The 18,056-nt window shown below is 46.9% G+C and overlaps 1 long non-coding RNA gene across 2 annotated transcripts; it reads right to left on the reverse strand.

Moving 5' to 3' along the window:
• Window positions 1-13,140: 13,140 nt before the first annotated feature.
• Window positions 13,141-17,487, reverse strand: LOC104974945 (uncharacterized). 2 transcript variants are annotated; one of them, XR_812985.4, is made up of 4 exons: window positions 17,074-17,487; window positions 15,264-15,437; window positions 15,055-15,141; window positions 13,141-13,298 (listed from the first exon to the last, which is right to left on the reverse strand). It is a non-coding gene; the product is annotated as an uncharacterized lncRNA (long non-coding RNA). The 2 variants fall into 2 exon arrangements; XR_812984.4 differs by having other exon boundaries at window positions 15,264-15,440.
• Window positions 17,488-18,056: the final 569 nt, after the last annotated feature.

Raw genomic sequence — 18,056 nt, forward strand, 5'->3', positions numbered from 1 at the left:
TATTGCTTATCTATTATAGTCATGTCCGACTCTTTGTGACCCCATGGACTGTAGCCCACCAGGCTCCTCTGTCCATAGGATTCTCCAGGCAAGAATACTGGAGGGGGTTGCCATGCCCTCCTCCAGGGGGTCTTCCTGACTCAGGGATCGAACACATATCTCTGGCGTCTCCTGCATTGCAGGCAGGTTCTTTACCACTGAGCCACCTGGGAAGCCAATATATATATATCCTATCTTATTTGATCACTGACCTATACAATTTAAAGTGTTTCATGCCCATGAATATTTCCCCACAACATAGTTATAAGTTGTTTCCCCAACGTGATTTTTTATTTTTGGTTCTTTTATTAGTTTATACATTATCATACTGCCTTCGAACACTGAGATTTCATTTTTACGTTCCACAGTTCAGTTCAGTCACTCAGTCATGTTCAACTCTTTGCAACCCCATGAATCACAGCACACCAGGCCTCCCTGTCCATCACCAACTCTCAGAGTTCACCCAAACCCATGTCCATTGAGTTGGTGATGCCATCCAACCATTTCATCCTCTGTCGTCCCCTTCTCCTCCTGCCCTCAATCTTTCCCAGCATCAAAATGAGCATCAACTCATCATTTCTCATCATCAAAATGAGCATCAACTCATTTTCAAATGAGTCAGCTCTTCACATCAGGTGGCCAAAGTATTGGAGTTTCAGCTTCAGCATCAGTCCTTCCAATGAACACTCAGGACTGATCTCCTTTAGGATGGACTGGTTGGATCTCCTTGCAGTCCAAGCGACTCTCAAGAGTCTTCTCCAATACCACAGTTCAAAAGCATCAACTCTTCACTGCTCAGCTTCCTTTATAGTCCAGCTCTCACATCCATACATGACCACTGGAAAAGCCATAGCCTTGACTAGATGGACCTTTGTTGACAAAGTAATGTCTCTGCTTTTTAATATGCTGTCTAGGTTGGTCATAACTTTCCTTCCAAGGAGTAAGCGTCTTTTAATTTTATGGCTGGAATCACCATCTGCAGTGATTTTGGAGCCCAGAAAAATAAAATCAGCCACTGTTTCCACTGTTTCCCCATCTATTTGCCATGAAGTGATGGGACCAGATGCCATGATCTTCATTTTCTGAATGTTGAGCTTTAAGCCAACTTTTTCACTCTCCTCTTTCACCTTCGTCAAGAGGCTCTTTAGTTCTTCTTCACTTTCTGCCATAAGGGTGGTGTCATCTGCATATCTGAGGTTATTGATATTTCTCCCGGCAATCTTGATTCCAGCCTGTGCTTCCTCCAGCCGGGTGTTTCTCATGATGTACTCTGCATATAAGTTAAATAAGCAGGGCAACAGTATACAGCCTTGATGTACTCCTTTTCCTATTTGGAACTAGTCTGTTGTTCCATGTCCAGTTCTAACTGTTGCTTCCTGACCTGCACAGAGGTTTCTCAAGAGGCAGGTCAGGTGGTCTGGTATTCCCATATCTTTCAGAATTTTCCACAGTTTAATGTGATCCACACAGTCAAGGCTTTGGCAGTATGGCCTTGCTGGTTATCCATTTTAAATACAGCAGCATGTACATGTCTATCCCAAACTCCTGGGGGAAGGAGTAGGCTGATTCTTAATATGCAGATAGACCCAGCTTCAGCCTTTGCTGCTTCTTGTGAAAGATCCCAGGCTGTGTATATATCTAACATGTAATCCACAGACCTGGGATGCAGAAGACCGTGGATCCCGCCTAGGATGTGATGTGACATCGACGGCGTCATGCATGAAAAGTATATGAAGGGTGGGAGCTTACAAGATGGTCATTTTCTCTCCCTTTCCCTCGCACCAAGGTTCTTTTTTATCCTGTTACTCAACAAGCAAACACTACCAGTACTCTCAGGGCACAGCTGAAGATTTTATTTTGAATTTAATGATTTACAAAACACCTTCATTTTTTGTTGCTGTTGTTCAGTTACTGAGTTGTGTCCGGCTCTTTGAGGCCACATGAACTGCAGCACACCAGGCTTCCCCGTCCTTCACTATGTCCTGGAGCTTGCTCAAACTCATATCCATTGAGTCGGTGAAGCCATCCAACCATCTCATCCTCTGTCGTCCCCTTCTCCTCCTGCCTTCAGTCTTTCCCAGCATCAGGGTCATTTTCAGTGAGTCAGATCTTCGCATCAAGTGGCCAAAGGATTGGAGCTTCAGCTTCAGCATCAGTCCTTCCAGTGAATCTTTAGGGTTGATTTCCTTTAGGATTGACTGGTTCTAGCTCTCTTCCCTGTTGAAAAATCTACATCAGGCACTGTTCTTAGGACTTTAGAGTCCTGGCCAACAGTCTTTCTGCAAAGCCCCTTTCTTAACTTCTAGACATTCTGGTTTGTTCAGACCATTCTCACTGGCAAAAAACAAACAAACAAACAAAAAACCCTTGGTACTGTGGATTCCTGATCTGGGTCCAGGACTCGAGGAAGGGTCCAGAAACTAGTTATGATGAGATTTTCAGTTGTTAACTGTGTGACCTAGGTCAGGGTTTCTCAGCGTTGGTACTGCTGACATTTGAGACTGATAGATGTTAGTGGTGGGGTGTGGACTGCAAAGTGTTGATTTACATTCCCGCCTTCTACCTGCTAAATTACAGCCGCAATGCCCTGTTCGGTTATTGAATTAATGCTATTGCTGTTTTAGTCACTAAGTCATGTTTGACTCTTTGTGACCCCACGGACTGTAGCACGCCAGGCTCCTCTATTTCCCAGGCAAGAATAGTGGAGTGGGTTGCCATTTCCTCCTCCAAGGGATCTTCCCGAACCAGGCATCTAACCCACATCTCCCGCACTGGCAGGCAGATTCTTTAGCAGTGGGCCACTAGGGAAGCCCATTACTGAATTAATAATCAACTCAATAAAAGTAGATAGGGCACCCATGGAATGTGTGTGCAAAAGAATGAAATAATTATTTCTCCTGCTGTGAAAATCAGACCTTCAAAGACAGGACCTGGGCCTTATTACTTTTTTCTAATTTTCAGAATAGAAATGAAGGGATAGATTAAACAGGAAAAGATGATTAATTTAAGACATGTGTAGGGTTTGTAATCTGTAAGCCTTGGAAAGTAACTGGTTGTGGTTGGTGGTGGGGACTAGGGGAGTTTCAGGTAGTTTCTACATTAACCTGATAAAAGCAGTGTGTACCTATTGAGATGGAGATGACAGAAGAATCAAAGCGGATTTGAGTTCAATGCAGAGTGAATTACAGAGGCTTGGGGGACTCCTTAATGAAAACCTTCTGAGAGTCTTGAGAAAGTGAAAGTGGTAGTCGCTCAGCCGTATCCGACTCTGTGTGACCCCAGGGACCGCAGCCCACAGGCTCCTCTGTCCACGGGATTCTCCAGGCAAGAACACGGGAGGGGTTGCCATGCCCTCCTCCAGGGGATCTTCCCGACCCAGGGATTGAAACTGAGTCTCAGATTCTTTACCATCTGAGCCACCAGGGAAGCCTAAGGAACCAGTTAAATTTAGAAAACCAAACCATGGGGAGCGCTTGGTCTGGAGACAGAGGTGTTTGATTTTGTTTTTGTTTTTTAGTAAATTTATTTATTTTAATTGGAGTATAATTACTTTACACTATTGTATTGGTTTTGCCATACGTCAACATCTAAGACAGAGTATCAACCTGTTTCAGCTGAAAATGATGCCTAAAAGTTGAAGAATCAAAAACCAGAGCTTTTTCTTCAGCTTTTAGGCATCATTTTCAGCTGAAATGGGCTGAGACTCTGTCTTGGATGTTGTCAGCAGTGCTGCCCTGAAAATAGGAGAGCAAGTGTTTTAAATTACGAATTTCTCTGGATCTCAGGCAAGAGGTCCTGGGCTTGCCGGGACAGGTGGAAACTCTGTATTTAGTGTTTTAAGGACTGTCTACACCGTTTGCCTTCGTGGCTGCACCCCCCCATTTACCTCCCCGCCCACAGTGTAGGAGGTTTCCCTGTCCCCCTCACCCTCAGCAGGATTTAATCTTATGGAGGATGGTCATTCTGTGAGGTCTGAGCTGATACCTCGCTCTAGCTTGGAGTGGCATTTCTCTAACAGTGATGCTGAGCATCTTTTCATGTGCTTCACGGCCATCTGCATGCCCTCTTTGGACAAATATCCATTTAGATCTTTGGCCTGATTTTCCATTGGGTTGACTGTTTTTTTCCATATTGAGTAGCATAAGCTGTTTGCATGTTTTGGAGAGGAATTCCTTGTTTTAAAATTCGGTTGCAAACCTTTTTTTCTCATTTTGATGTTTGTCTTTTTCTTTCCTTTAGGGTTTTCTGTGCTGTTGAAAAGCTTTTGAGGTTAATGAGGTCCCTTTTGTTGAGTTTTATTTCATTTTTTGTTTTGTAAGAAGTGATCTAAAATTAACTTGCTGCAGTTTTTATCAAATCGTGTTCTGCGTATATTTTCCTCCAGAAGTTTAGAGTAATTGTCCTTCCATTTAGCTCTTTAATTGATCTGGAGTTTTCTCTTTCTGTCAGCAGTTACGGAGAGACATAATTTCATCCCCTTTGCACTTGTTTAAGGAACCTCCACCTGGCTGTTAACAACTGACATTGCCAGCATCAGTGTCGGCGGGTCCCCGCTTCCCCTCACTCTCTCCAGGATTTACTGTTCGTAGACTTTGTGACGCAGGCCATTCTGACGGGTGTGCGGTGATGCCTCGTTGTGGATCTGATTTGCATTTCTCTGGTAGTGATGCTCAGCATCTTTTCCTGTGCTTTTTAGCCATCTGGATGCCTTCCTTGGACAAGTGTCCATTTAGATCTTGGCCCGTTTTTCTACTGGGTTGACTGTTTTTCTGATCTTGAGCTGCGTGAGCAGTTTGCAAGTTTGGAGATGAATTCCTGTCTTTAACTTCGATTGCAAACATTTTACCATTCTGAGGGTCGTCTTTTTCTTTCCTTTCGGGTTGCCCTTTCTGTGCAAAAGCTTTTCAGGTAAATGAGGTGCTTTTCTTTTCAGTTTTCTTTTATTTTGAATTATTCTGAGCATAGATCCAAAAAGAACTTGCTGTGATTTATGTCAAACCTTGTTCTGTTCAGGAATCGTGCCTCTATTTGACTCTTTAATCGATTTGGAGTTTCTTCTTCTGTAAGCGGTTAGGGAGAGATGTAAATTCTTTCACTTTTCACTGTTTAAGGAACCTCCGCCTCGGCCTCCATCGTGGCTTTTAACAACTCACATTCCCAGCATCAGTGCAGGAGGATCGCATTTCTCCACAACCTTTCCAGACTTATTGTTTGTAGACTTTTGGACAAAGGCCATTCTGACTGGTGTGAACTGATTCATCTCACTGTGGCTTTGATTTGCATTTCTATAACATTTCATGATATTGAAAGCTTTTCATGTGATATTTTTAAACACAGTGCGAGTAAAACTGTGCTCTCAAAATTGGCCTCTTCATCGTCTGCCCTGTTTCGAATTCTTTTTCCCGGACCTACCCGGGACATTTATTGACTGGTTTGTTTTTCTTACAGCCCTTCGGGCCTGGTGAAAATCAAGTGCCCGTCCGCATGGGTTTTTCTGTTGTTGTTACCAAAAGCGGCCACAAGGCGGCAGCATTTCTTCATGCGCCACTGTTTTGATTGCTTTGTTTGGGCTAATTTAATTTTTATTTTCTGTTGGAGTAGAGTTGATTTTCGTTGTTGTGTTTGTTTCAGGTTTACGGGGACTTGATCAGTCATACATAGACCTATATCTATTCTTTTTGGGGGTTTTCCCATGTAGGTTCTTTCAGTGTATTCAGTAGACTATTAAATATTGTCAACAGTTCTGCCTTGAAAGTAGGGGTGTGAATATCATTTTAAATTAAGATTTTCTCCGGATCTAAGGCAAGGGGTGGGCTTGCTGGATCGGGTAGTAAGTCTGTATTTACCGTCCTAAGGAATCTCCATACTGTTTTCATTCGTGGCTGCACCCACCCCTTTACATCCCCGCCCACAGTGGTGTTGGAGAAGACTCTCAAGAGTCCCTTGGACAGCAAGGAGATCCAACCAGTCCATCCTGAAGGAAATCAGTCCTGAATACTCATTGGAAGGACTGATGTTGAAGCTGAAGCTCCAATACTTTGGCCACCTGATGGGAAGAGCTGACTTGTTGGAAAAGACCCTGATGCTGCGAGGGATTGAGGGCCGGAGGAGAAGGGGACGGCAGAGGATGAGATGGTTGGATGGCATCACCGACTCAATGGACATGAGTTTGGCTGGACTCCGGGAGTTGGTGATGGACAGGGAGGCCTGGCCTGCTGCGGGTCATGGGGTCGCAAAGAGTCAGACACGACTGAGCGACTGAACTGAACCGAACTGAGTCACAGAGTAGGAGTCCCTGTTCCCCTCGGCCTGGGCAGAGTTTCATCTTCGTAGGATGAAATAAAACGTAGGAGGATGGCTATTCTGAGCAGTGTGAGATGATACCTCATTGCAGTTTTGATTGACATTTCTCTAACAGTGATACTGAGCATCTTTTCATGTGCTTTATGGCCATCTGGATGCCTTCTTAAGATGAAGGTCTATTTAGATCTTTGGCCTGTTTTTCTCTTGAGTTGATTGTTTTTGATATGGAGCTGAATGAACTGTTTGCATGTCTTGGAGATGAATAAATTGTTTTTAAATTGGATTGTAACCACTTTTTCCCATTTTGAGGATTGTCTTTTTCCTTTGTTTAGAGTTTCCCTTGCCGTACAAAAGATTTTGAGGTTAATGAGGTTACTTTTGTGGAGTTCTGTTTTATTTTTTATTATTCTGAGTGAAACCAGGAAGAACTTGTGGTTTATTTCAAATCCTATTCTGCCCATATGTTCCTCAAGTTTAGAGTATGCATCCCTCCATTTAGCTCTTTAATCAGTTTGGAGTGTTGTTTTCTGTACGGGGTTAGGGAGGGACATAATTAGGTTCACTTTTCACTTGTTTAAGGAACCTCCATGCTGTCCTCTGTTCTGGCTGTTAACAATTTACATCGCGAGTATTAGAGTAGGAGAATTGCTTTTTCTCCAAAATGTCACCATTTCCTGTTTGTAGTTTCTGACAAAAGTCATTCTGACTAGTGTGAGCTCACACCTAGTTGTAGTTTTGATTCACATTTCTCTAAAATTACTCCATGTTGAAAGGTTTCCATGATTTAAAAAAAAACCAAAAACTGTAAACTGACCCCTCGAGAGTGGCCTCTTGACGGTCTGCCCTGTTTTGAGTTTCCTCCGGACAGACCGCAGGACGTTTGTGGAGGACGGCTGTTTCCTCCCAGTGTCCTCAGAGACCTGGTGAATATTAAGTGCCCATCAGGACAGGTTTTTCCGTTGTTGTACCAAAAGCGGCCACAAGGCGGCAGCATTTCCTCGTGCTCCAGTTTTTTTTTCCCTTGTAACTTAATTTATATTTCCTGTTGAAGTAGATACGATTTCTGAAGTTGGGCTTGTTTTAGGTGAACAGGAACTTGATTCAGTTATACTCAGACGTGTATCTATTCTTCGGAGTCGTTTCCCATATCGGTTATCACAGTGTGTTCCGTAGACGTCCCTGTGCTAACAGTAGGTCCTTTCAGATTATCTATTTGATATGTAGTAATTCATACATTTTAATCCTAACCTCTTAGTGTATCGCTCCTACAACATTTAAAAAAAATCATGAGTTGTTTTTTTTTTAACTGAGTCTATTTTATTTGCAAGTTATTTCATTTGCATGAATTTCTGGCTTCCACCTTGAAGTGATATTTTAAGATATTTGTCTGTCTCTTCGCTCACTTAGTGTGATCATCTCTTGGTCCATCCATGCTGCTGCCCATGGGATTTTTCCTTCTCTCTCTCTCTCTTTTTTTTTAATGTGTGTGTTCCAGTGTACAGACTCCCTTAATGCTCTGTCTTGGCTGTTGTGACTACTGCTGCCCTGAAAATAGGGGTGCACGTGCCCTTTTGAATTAGGACTTTTCCCAGATAAAAGCAAGGAGTGGGGTTGCCCGAAAAGTGGTAACTCTCTATTTTGTGTTTTAAGGAGCCTCCAAATATTTTCCTTCCTGGCTACACCCACTCATTTACAACCTCGTCCACGGTGTAGGAGCGTTCCCTATTCCCCTCGCCCTCGGGAGCGTTTAATCTTTGAAAATCTCTTGAGGATGGCCGTTCTAAGCCGTGTAGGATAATACCTCAACCTAGTTTTAATTTTCATTTCTTTCATAATTACTGATGTTCAGTGTCTTTCCACGGGCTTTTTACCTCCTACCGTGTGAGTCCAATTAACCTCTTGAAGTTCGCTTCGTGGAAGTCAGCCCTGTTGTGAATTCTTTTCCGGCGATTTACCCTGGGGCATTCTTGAGGGCAGGTGTCCTTTCCAGCCCCGCCGTCCTGGTGAATATTGCGCCCATCAGCACCGGTTTTCAAGGGGTTGTTACAGGGAACGGCCACAAGGCGGCAGCATTTCTTCCTGCCCAACTCCGGTTACCTGGGGCAACCAGAGCCTCACGGCGCGTCCTGTTCTGAGTTGTGTTAGGTGGATACACCCAGGGCTTGTGTCTCCCTCTTCCCCCTTAGCCTTTATCCCCCTGGACAAATCCCAGCGATTGGCACACCGCTCTGCAGAGGGAGCTGTCCTCCTCAGGTGGAGAGGATTGAGGCTGCAGGTGCGGACCCACCCCCAGGACACATGGAGCCCCGGAGACTTTGTGAAGCTCCTTCAGCCTAGAGACCCCACCGTCCTTTGGGGGCGCTAGGGTTGGCTCTGCTGCCGGAGAGACTCCTAGGTCTGGAGACGGTGGGCTCATGCAAAGGGGAACAGGAAGGCCAGGTCCGGGGGCGCTCACTGCGGGCACAGCCTGCCCAGCGCCCTCAGCCCCAGGACAGTCCCGCCGGGGCACTCGAGCCTGCTCCGGCCCCAGGGCCGTGACACCAGCCCGGGTCCCCAAGGCCTGAGGGGCACAGGGTCAGCGGTTCTTTGCCTTTACCTTTTCTTGATAGTTTATTTTGAATTGAGTGTGTAGGTGATTCGCCATGTGGGTTTTTGTTTTAGTATGTTCAGTTCAGTTCAGTCGCTCAGTCGTGTCCTTCTTTTTGCGACCCCATGAATCACAGCACGCCAGGCCTCCCTGTCCATCACCAACTCCCAGAGTTCACTCAGACTCATGTCCATCGAGTCGGTGATGCCATCCAGCCATCTCACCCTCTGTCGTCCCCTTCTCCTCCTTGCCCCAGTCCCTCCCAGCATCAGGGTGTTTTCCAGTGAGTCAGCTCTAAGCATCAGGTGGCCAAAGTATTGGAGTTTCAGCTTCAGCACCAGTCCTTCCAATGAACACCCAGGACTGATCTCCTTCAGAATGGACGGGTTGGATCTCCCTGCAGTCCAAGGGACTCTCAAGAGTCTTCTCCAACACCACAGTTCAAAAGCATCCATTCTTCGGCGCTCAGCTTTCTTCACAGTCCAACTCTCTCATAAATGTGTACAGAAACTTAATTCATTTATATACATATATGTTCTTTTTGGTTTCTTTTCCCATAGAGTTTATTACAGATTGTTGGGTAGGCTTCCTTGTGCTCCCAGTGGGTCCTTGTGGACTCTTTTCTAAATAGTAGTGTATATGTGTTATTCTCAACCTGATAATTTCTCCCTGCACCCCGCGGTTCGTTTTTTGGTAACCATGAGTTTCTTTACTGAGTCTATGAAGCTGTTTCTGTTTTGTAAAGAAGTTCGGTATATCCATGTTTGGATTCCACCCATTGATACTTGTCTCTCTGTCTCACTTACTTCACTAGTGTGCTCGTCTCTGGCTCTTCCCCATGGCTGGAAGTGGCATCCTTCCATCCTTTCGTGTCTGGGTAATACCGCTTTGTGTGCCTGTACCCCGGCTTCTTTATCCATTCACCTGTCCTTCTACGCTTAGGTCTCTTCTGTATCTTGGCGATTTACCCAGTGCTGCCATGATTGCTGGTGCACAGCATCTTTTGAAAATTTGGTTTTCTCAGGATCCACACCCCGGCGTGGGATGGCTGGGTCACGTGGTACTTTGTTGCTGAGTGTCTGAAGGCCTCTCCCTACTGCTGTCCAGAGCGGATGCACTGATTTACATTCCCACCCAGGGTAGGAGGGTTCCCTTCTCCCCACACCCCTCCTTCATTTATTGTCAACTTTTTGAGATGGCCATGCTGACCTGCGTGAAGTGATACCTCATTGAACTTCTGATATGCATTTCTCTAGTGATTAGGGACGCTGAACATCTTTTCAGGTGCTTCATGGCCACCTGGATGCCTTCTCTGGACAAATGTCCACTTAGATCTTTGGCCCATTTTTCTATTAGGTTGTTTGATTTTTTTTATATTGAGCTGCACGAGCCCTGTTTGCCTGTTTTGGAGGTGAATTCCTTGTGTCTCCATTTGGAAACACTTCTCTTTCCCCACTCTGAGGGTTGCTTTTTCTTTCATTTGTGGTTCACCCTGCTGCTCAAATGCTTTTAGGGTTAATGAGGTCCCCTTTGTTTAATTTAGTTTTTTATCTTTCTAAGAGTGAGTCCAAGGCGATTTGCCTGTGATTTATATCAAAGCGTGTTCTGCCTGGATTTTTCTGCAGGGGTTCACAGCATCTGTCCTCCAGTTAGATCTTTGATTGTTCTGGAGTATATTTTTCTGCATGGAGTTAGGGACTGACATAATTTCATTCTCTTTTCAGGAACCTCCTCCCTATCCTCTATCTGGCTGTTAACAATTTACCTTGCCAGCATCAGTGTAGGAGCGTTTATTTTTCTTCACACCCTCTCCAGTGTTTATTGTCCGTAGACTTTTGGACAAAGGCCAATCTGATCAGAGTGAGGGGATACCTCGTTGTATTTTTTATTTGCATTTCTGTAAGATTTAGAGATATAAAATCTTTTCATGTGGTTATTCTTAAAGAGTGCGAGTAAAACTTACCTCTCCAGGTGGGCTTCTTGGCCATCTGCCCTGTTTTGAATTCTTCTTCCAGGACCTGCCCGAGGACACTTGTTGAGAACCGGCTGTTTTCTCCTCACTTCCCTGCAGGCCTGGTGAAAGGTGCCCATCCGCACAGGCTTTTCAGTTGTTGTTACCAAAAGTGACCACAAGGTGGCAGCATTTATTCATGCTCCACTCTTTTTTTTTTTTTGGTTATTTAATTTTTATTTTCTGCTGGACTAGACCTGATTTCCCATGTCGTGTTTGGTCTTGGTGTACAGGAACTTGATTCAGTTATACATAGACATATGTCTATTCTTTTGGGGGGGATTTTCCCCATGTAGATTATCACAGGTGTTCAGTAGACTTCCTGTGCTATTCAGTAGGTCCTTTTTGATTACCTATTTGATATATGGTAGTGTGTATGTCGGAGAAGGCAACAGCACCCCACTCCAGTACTCTTGCCTGGAAAATCCCATGGATGGAGGAGCCTGGTGGGCTGCAGTCCATGGGGTCGATAAGAGTCGGACATGACTGAGCGACTTCACTTTCACTTTTCACTTTCATGCATTGGAGAAGGAAATGGCAACCCACTCCAGTGTTCTTGCCTGGAGAATCCCAGGGACAGGGGAGCCTGGTGGGCTGCCGTCTATGGGGTTGCACAGAGTCGGACACGACTGCAGTGACTTAGCAGCAGCAGCAGTGTGTATGTGTTAATCCCAACTTTTTAATGTATCTTTCCTCCCTTTTTTAAACATAATAAGTTGGTTTTCTATGTCTGTGAGTCTGTTTCTGTTTGCAAGTTAGTTCATTTGCATGAATTCGTAGATTCCACCTGTTAGTGATATCTTAATATATTTGTCTTTCTTGCTCTGACTTACTTTTGGGTAGGAGATAGAGGGGGTGTTCATCAAGTGGAGTAAAATCAAAGCTTTGTTCTCACCCACACACTCCAAGGACAAAGCTCGTGGCAGAAGCTGAGCTCTGCTGGAGTAAAGAGAGACAGTGCCCGCTCCTGAGGTCAAGGCTTCCTTGTCTCCAGGACAGCAGGAAGGCCTCCTGGGGGCCAAAAAGGGTGGGGGCTGCACCCCATAATAAGTGTGGACATGAACCCACAGCCCTCTGCGGTGGGATCCATCTTAGCAAAAAGTTGCACATGCATGTTGGCGGGGCAGGTCCTGGACTGGTCAGATGTGGAGAGAGAGACAGATGGTGCCCGGCGTGGAGACCCAGGACGGGCCGCCGTGAGTGACTCGCATCACCTCCCACTGTGCTCCTTCCACTTCAGGGGATGCCTGCACCCTTCTTCGCTGGTGTTTGTCTCTAATAATAAATGTCGTACCTGTTGTTTTGGTTTTTTTTTTACAGCTTTTGCATCCTTGAAACATTCTTGCTTTCAAACGTGGGCAAGAGCCAGGGCCACTTTGCTTCTAGCCTCTGGCCCCTGGTGGTCTGACCGCAGGACTGCTGGTTTTCATCCAGGCTGCCCAGGCTTAGTCCCTGGGCAGGGCGCTAAGATGTGTCTTCAGGACGGCTCACTGCTCTCCCTCGGAGATCCTTTGGTCCAGAGTCTCCTCTGCAGGTCTCCCCCAGACCGCTGGCTGCAGGCTCCTGACATTCACTCTCTCTACCACGAGTCTGGGATTTCCTTTCCCGCATCACTGGCAGAAAAGGTTCCTTCTCTACCCGATCCTCTACACCTCTGAGGGAGGGCTAACTGCAGCCTCTCTGCTGCAAGCACATTGTCAGCCGCTCAGGTGCAGCCCTGGGTCCTGACCCCCTGGCATGTTCCACCGCGGCCCACTCCAGCTCCTCCAGGAGTTCCCCCCGTGCCAGGCCACCGCGGCCCTTACACTGTGACGGCCCCTTCCAAACGGTCTGCGTCCCAGGCATTATCTGCTGTCTGGGAAGCCTACACCTGCCAACCACTCCAGATCGGCCCGCGTGTCCTCACCGGGGTTGGAAAGAAGACGCCTTGCACGGGGTGCCAAGGACGACCAGAGACCTCTGGTTAGAAGTCGGTGGGGGAAGAGAGGATGCTCAAAGCCCCATCAAGCATGAAATCAGAGTTCAGGGGACCCTCCGGATTCCCTCCAGGCACCTCCTGAATGTGTCCAGGGCACTGGGGGACATCTGTAGGAGCACGCTGTGTCCTCGGTTGAGGTCACTCAACATGGGGGGATCCCTTTCTGAGCCAAAAGAAACACCTCTGGAGTGTGTCCTTAAGAACTGGAAACTTTTTTTTTTCTTTTACTGTGACAGTGTCTGGCCTTTATTTAAATGGGTGGATCGGGGGGGAAAAACATGCCTAAAACTGGGCATCTTTACTGACACAGGAAAATGGTCTGAGGTTCCGATATGTTCAGGACTTTATTCCACTTTGATCATATTCCTGGTCTGTGGCTCCTGTAATCAGAAAAACCGTCTTAACTTTCTAAAGAACCCCCTTCTGACTCCTAACTCCTCTTGGGGCGGGGGTGGGGTGGGAAGAAATTGGGAAAAGAACCGAGCTTCCCCTCTGCCTGCAGGGTCCCTTCCTTCTCCAGACCCTTCTGATCAGACTGAGACCCCAGCTCCCAGAGGGACAGTCCCTCCCGGGACAGCACCTTATCAGCCGGTCTGCCCCTCCTGTTGGGGCCAATCTGAGCACTGTCTGGGCCGCATGTTAGCTGTGAAGCGATGACCACAGCCAGGAGAGGTGACACTTTTTGACACTGGATGGCCATGATATTCTTTAGACATTTAAATGGGTTAAATGAAACTTTTTTTTGAAATCGCAAAACCAGTTCCTTTCCAATGTGCAGTTAGCAAAAGCTGGCTTGTTGAAATCTTTTTTTCCCCCCAAAATTCTGACCCTGAGAAAGCAAAAATATGCCAGGAAAAAAGCCTGAAGTTAACACTCATCTTGACTGGGAGATACACAGCCCACTTTACCTGAGACTTCAACTTGGGTAATTCAGTAGAAATTCAAGCCAAGAAAAAGAAAAGGGGCAAAGAGACATTTTATAATAAATCTTTAGTGGAAAACTGTGAGATCCCCTGGAGAAGGAAATGGCAACCCACTGCAGTATTCTTGCCTAGAGAATCCCATGGACAGAGGAGCCTGATGGGCTACAGTCCACGGGGTCACAGAGAGTCAGATGCAACTGACTAGCTGAACAACATCAGATCTCTGTCTGCCTGGATTTATGTCTGCCCCCGTGTGGGTCTTTGTCTTTGGATAATATTGTTGAGGTTAATTAGTAAATGAGCTCTATTTAACTGGCTTAAAGAAAAGCACTTACAAATCAAACAATTCTAAATACAAGGGAAAAACCTAAAGATGTTTGGGCTCACTAGACACATGCCTTGTATTACACTGAGAAAAAAAATTGTGTTTAGAGGTTCTAAAATATGTTCCTGAGTTTGCTAATCAGAGAATGCCAATCTGACAAACAGTTCATGATTGCTTTCTTCTTGGTTTTAATTAGGTGTTAAGGTTTTTTAACGTTAAAAATTATAATATGGAATCAAAGCTACTAAAGTGACGAGGAAAAGATTTCAGTGCATAAAGCAAGTAAAGATACATGTTGTCAGCGAAAGAAGATATAAAAGACTGGAGGTGTTTTTGTTGTAAGAAGTAACGACAATCTGTTCTACAGTAGGTTATTTATAAGTGGGGGGAAACAGAACAAATTAATACAGATCTAGAAGGTGACAGAAGGTCTGCAGAAGAGGAACGCTGGAAAGATGCTTTGGTATACGTGTTAATAACACATCAAAGGTTAAAACCGACTTAGATTAAACTAGATGACTGGCTATAAGCCTGCAAGTCTCCTCAAAGTACCAGGTGTAGACTGGAATTCAAGCTTATTCTTCTGGAAATAAAGGAGATCCATTTTGTATATTAATGTTCAGGTTGTCACCTCTCCAGCTACTTCTGAAGTGGAGCGGCCTGTCACACCTTCATCAGTCACTCTGAGCTAATAAAACCACAGCTAATAAAAACTTGCTGTGAGACCACAGAAAGTTCCCACTCCTTTGGGCAGGGCAGCACCAGCTCTGACTCTACTCGACCAGGATCAGTCTTGCTAAAAACCGTACCCTGGTTCTCACTCCTGCTGGGGCCCCTGGTCACAGTAATTCTTTTACTGATCTTTGGCCCCTGCCTTTTTAAACCTACTTGTTAAATTTGTCTCTTTCAGATTACTGCAGTTTCACATCAAGATGCTGGTGATGCAGAGACTCCAGGCAGTCCTCAGAACAGATCCTGCGGGAATAACAACAGAAGTCACCCTGGGGCCCCTGAATGAGACAGGGTGAGAGTGCCATGGCCCAGCTAGGTGGGGTCTACAGCCCCATGCCAGCCTGAAGAAGCTACAGGAGACAGACCTTTGCCCTCAGCCTCCCAGTGAAGATGTTTGGGGTTCTTGTCTCTCAGCGGGATTTGAGGAAGGAGATGGAGGGGCCTCTGGGCTGGAAGCTGGTGTCTGTCAAGTGGAGTGAAGCTGAAGCTTTGTTGTCCCCCAGACACTCAAGGACAAAGCTAGCGGCAGCAGCTGAGCCCTGCTGGAGTCAAGAGATAAGGTGCCAGTGACTGCGGTTAAAGAAGCCTCCTCTGTACAAGGGCAGGAAGGCTCGTTGGAGACCGAAAAGGGAGGGGACCCCACCCCATAATGAGTGTGGACATGCCCCATGGGCCTCTGTGGGGGGATCAGACCCAGAGTTTGGTCCTGACTTAGGCCCCACTCCAGTCACACTCACGCCCGACTCTGGTCCACACTCAGGCCCGACTCTGGTCCACACTCAGGCCCGTCTCTGGTCCACACTCACGCCCGACTCTGGTCCACACTCACGCCCGACTCTGGTCACACTGAGGCCCGACTCTGGTCCACACTCACGCCCAACTCTGGTCCACACTCAGGCCCGATTCTGGTCCACACTCAGGCCCGACTCTGGTCCACACTCAGGCCCGACTCTGGTCCACACTCACACCCGACTCTGGTCACACTCAGGCCCGACTCTGGTCCACACTCAGGCCCGACTCTGGCCACACTCAGGCCCGACTCTGGTCCACACTCAGGCCCGACTCTGGTCACACTCAGGCCCGATTCTGGTCACACTCAGGTCTGATTCTGGTCCACACTGGCCTGACTCTCGTCACACTGAGGTTTGACTCAGATCCCCACTGAGGACTGACTTTTGTTCAAATCAGACCTGACTCTGGTCCACACTCAGGCCTGACTCCGATCCACAGTGAAGCCTGACCTGTCCACACTGAGGTGTGACTCCATGCACTCTAAGGCCTGACACCGGTCCACACTGAGATTTGACTCTGGTCCACAGTGAGGCCTGACTCTCATCCACACTGAGTTCTGATTCTCATCCACTCTAAGGCCTGACTCGGGTCCACACTAAGTTTTGACCTTATCTACACTGAGGAATGACTCTGATCCATGCTGAGGCCTAACCCTGGGCCACGCTGAGGCCTGACAGTGGTCCTGACTCAGGCCTGACTCTGGTCTACAATGAGGCCTGACTGTTCCCCACTGAGGCCTGCTGATCTACACTGACCCCTGACTCCTGTCCACACTGAGGTCTGCTTCTGGGCCACGCTGAGGCCTGACCATGGTCCTGCCTCAGGCCTGATTCTGGTCCATACTAAACCTGACTCTGCCGCACACTGAAGCCTGACTCCGGTCCACACCTAAGTTCTGACTCCGCACACACTGCAGTCCCACTATAGTCCACACTGAGGACTGACTCCCATCCACATTGCAGCCTGAATGTTCTTTCTCTAAGCTGTGACTCTCGTTCTCATAAGGCGTGAATCTGGTCTTCACTAGGCCTTCCTCACGTCCTCAGTAAGACCTCGTAATAGGAAATCCGCTCTGCCGAATATAAATTAAGTGTGGACTGTAGGTAATTCAGAAACTGATACAATATTGCCAAGCAGAAGTGAAACATAAACACATTGTTAAAAATACAGACATATAGAAAGTATTATGACACCATCTGCTCCACGCCTGTGCAGAGGTCTAGGAAAGCTGACATTAGACAACTGCACGCCGTGGATCACTGCACTGGGAAGAGTAGACAAGTCAGAGCTGCAACCTGCGTGCAGGAGAGACTATGCGTAAAGAAGACGGGGTACAGACACGAAAGGCAGTATCGTTCTGCCATAAAATATGATCAAAATTACCTTTCCAGTCTCTGTGACGAAAACGATGACCATGATCTCGGACAGAGAGAGCAGTGAGCGGTCCTGAAGACAGTCGTGGTTCCCTGTCAGGAACTGGACCTGGGGAGCCGGATGAGAACCAGGAGTCCTCGCCGCCGGACCAGCAGGAGCGAGAAGCCAAGTGATCCTGCTGAAAGGATGAATGTTTCAAAGAAACAGAAACCTGTTAAAACAGGTACGGGGTTCGCTTTTGGAGACACGGCATAGCACGTGGGTGAGCACGGGGAGGAGAGTTTGTTTAAGACGGGAGCGGGGCAGAGATACGCCCGGAGAGAAAGGGTGTGGACGTCCTGAATGAGGAGCACAGGAGGAGGAGGTGGAAATCCCTCAGGCAGGACTGTCCTGCCCACTCTCTGTTTGCCTCTGCCAATTACCTTGTCTCGTTCTTCTCACCCGACTGGTCCCTGAGCCTTCCGCAACATGCATGCACAACCAAAAGAAAGCAACCAACACATGGGAGAGAGTGTTTGCAAATAAGGGTGTCCACAAGGAAACCGTCTACAAAATATGCAAACTGCTCCTTCAGCTCAATTTAAAGAATACAAACAACTGAATAGGCAAGTGGGCCAAAGACCTACATGGGAACTTCTCCCAAGAAGGTATCCGGATAGACATAAAGCCGGTGAAGACTGGCTCAGCATCACCATTATAGGAAAACGCAGTTCAAAATTGCACCACGGTCTCAGCTCATCCCACTCAAAATGGCCATCACGCCAAAGATCTACAAAAATTAAGTGCTGCTGGGGCGGGGAGAGGGGCATGGAGTCCTCCACACTGCGGGCGGGGATGTAAATAGGTGGGTGCAGCGAGAAGGACAACAGCGTGGAGAGCCCCTAAAACAGCAGTTGTCGAGTTCCCACGTGATCCGGCAAGCCCACTCCTTGCCTTGGATCCGGAGAAAATCATGATTTAAAATCACAGGTTCACCCCCTCTTTTCAGGGCA

Source organism: Bos taurus, chromosome 18 (genome assembly GCF_002263795.3).
Source record: "Bos taurus isolate L1 Dominette 01449 registration number 42190680 breed Hereford chromosome 18, ARS-UCD2.0, whole genome shotgun sequence".
NCBI lineage: Eukaryota > Metazoa > Chordata > Mammalia > Artiodactyla > Bovidae > Bos > Bos taurus.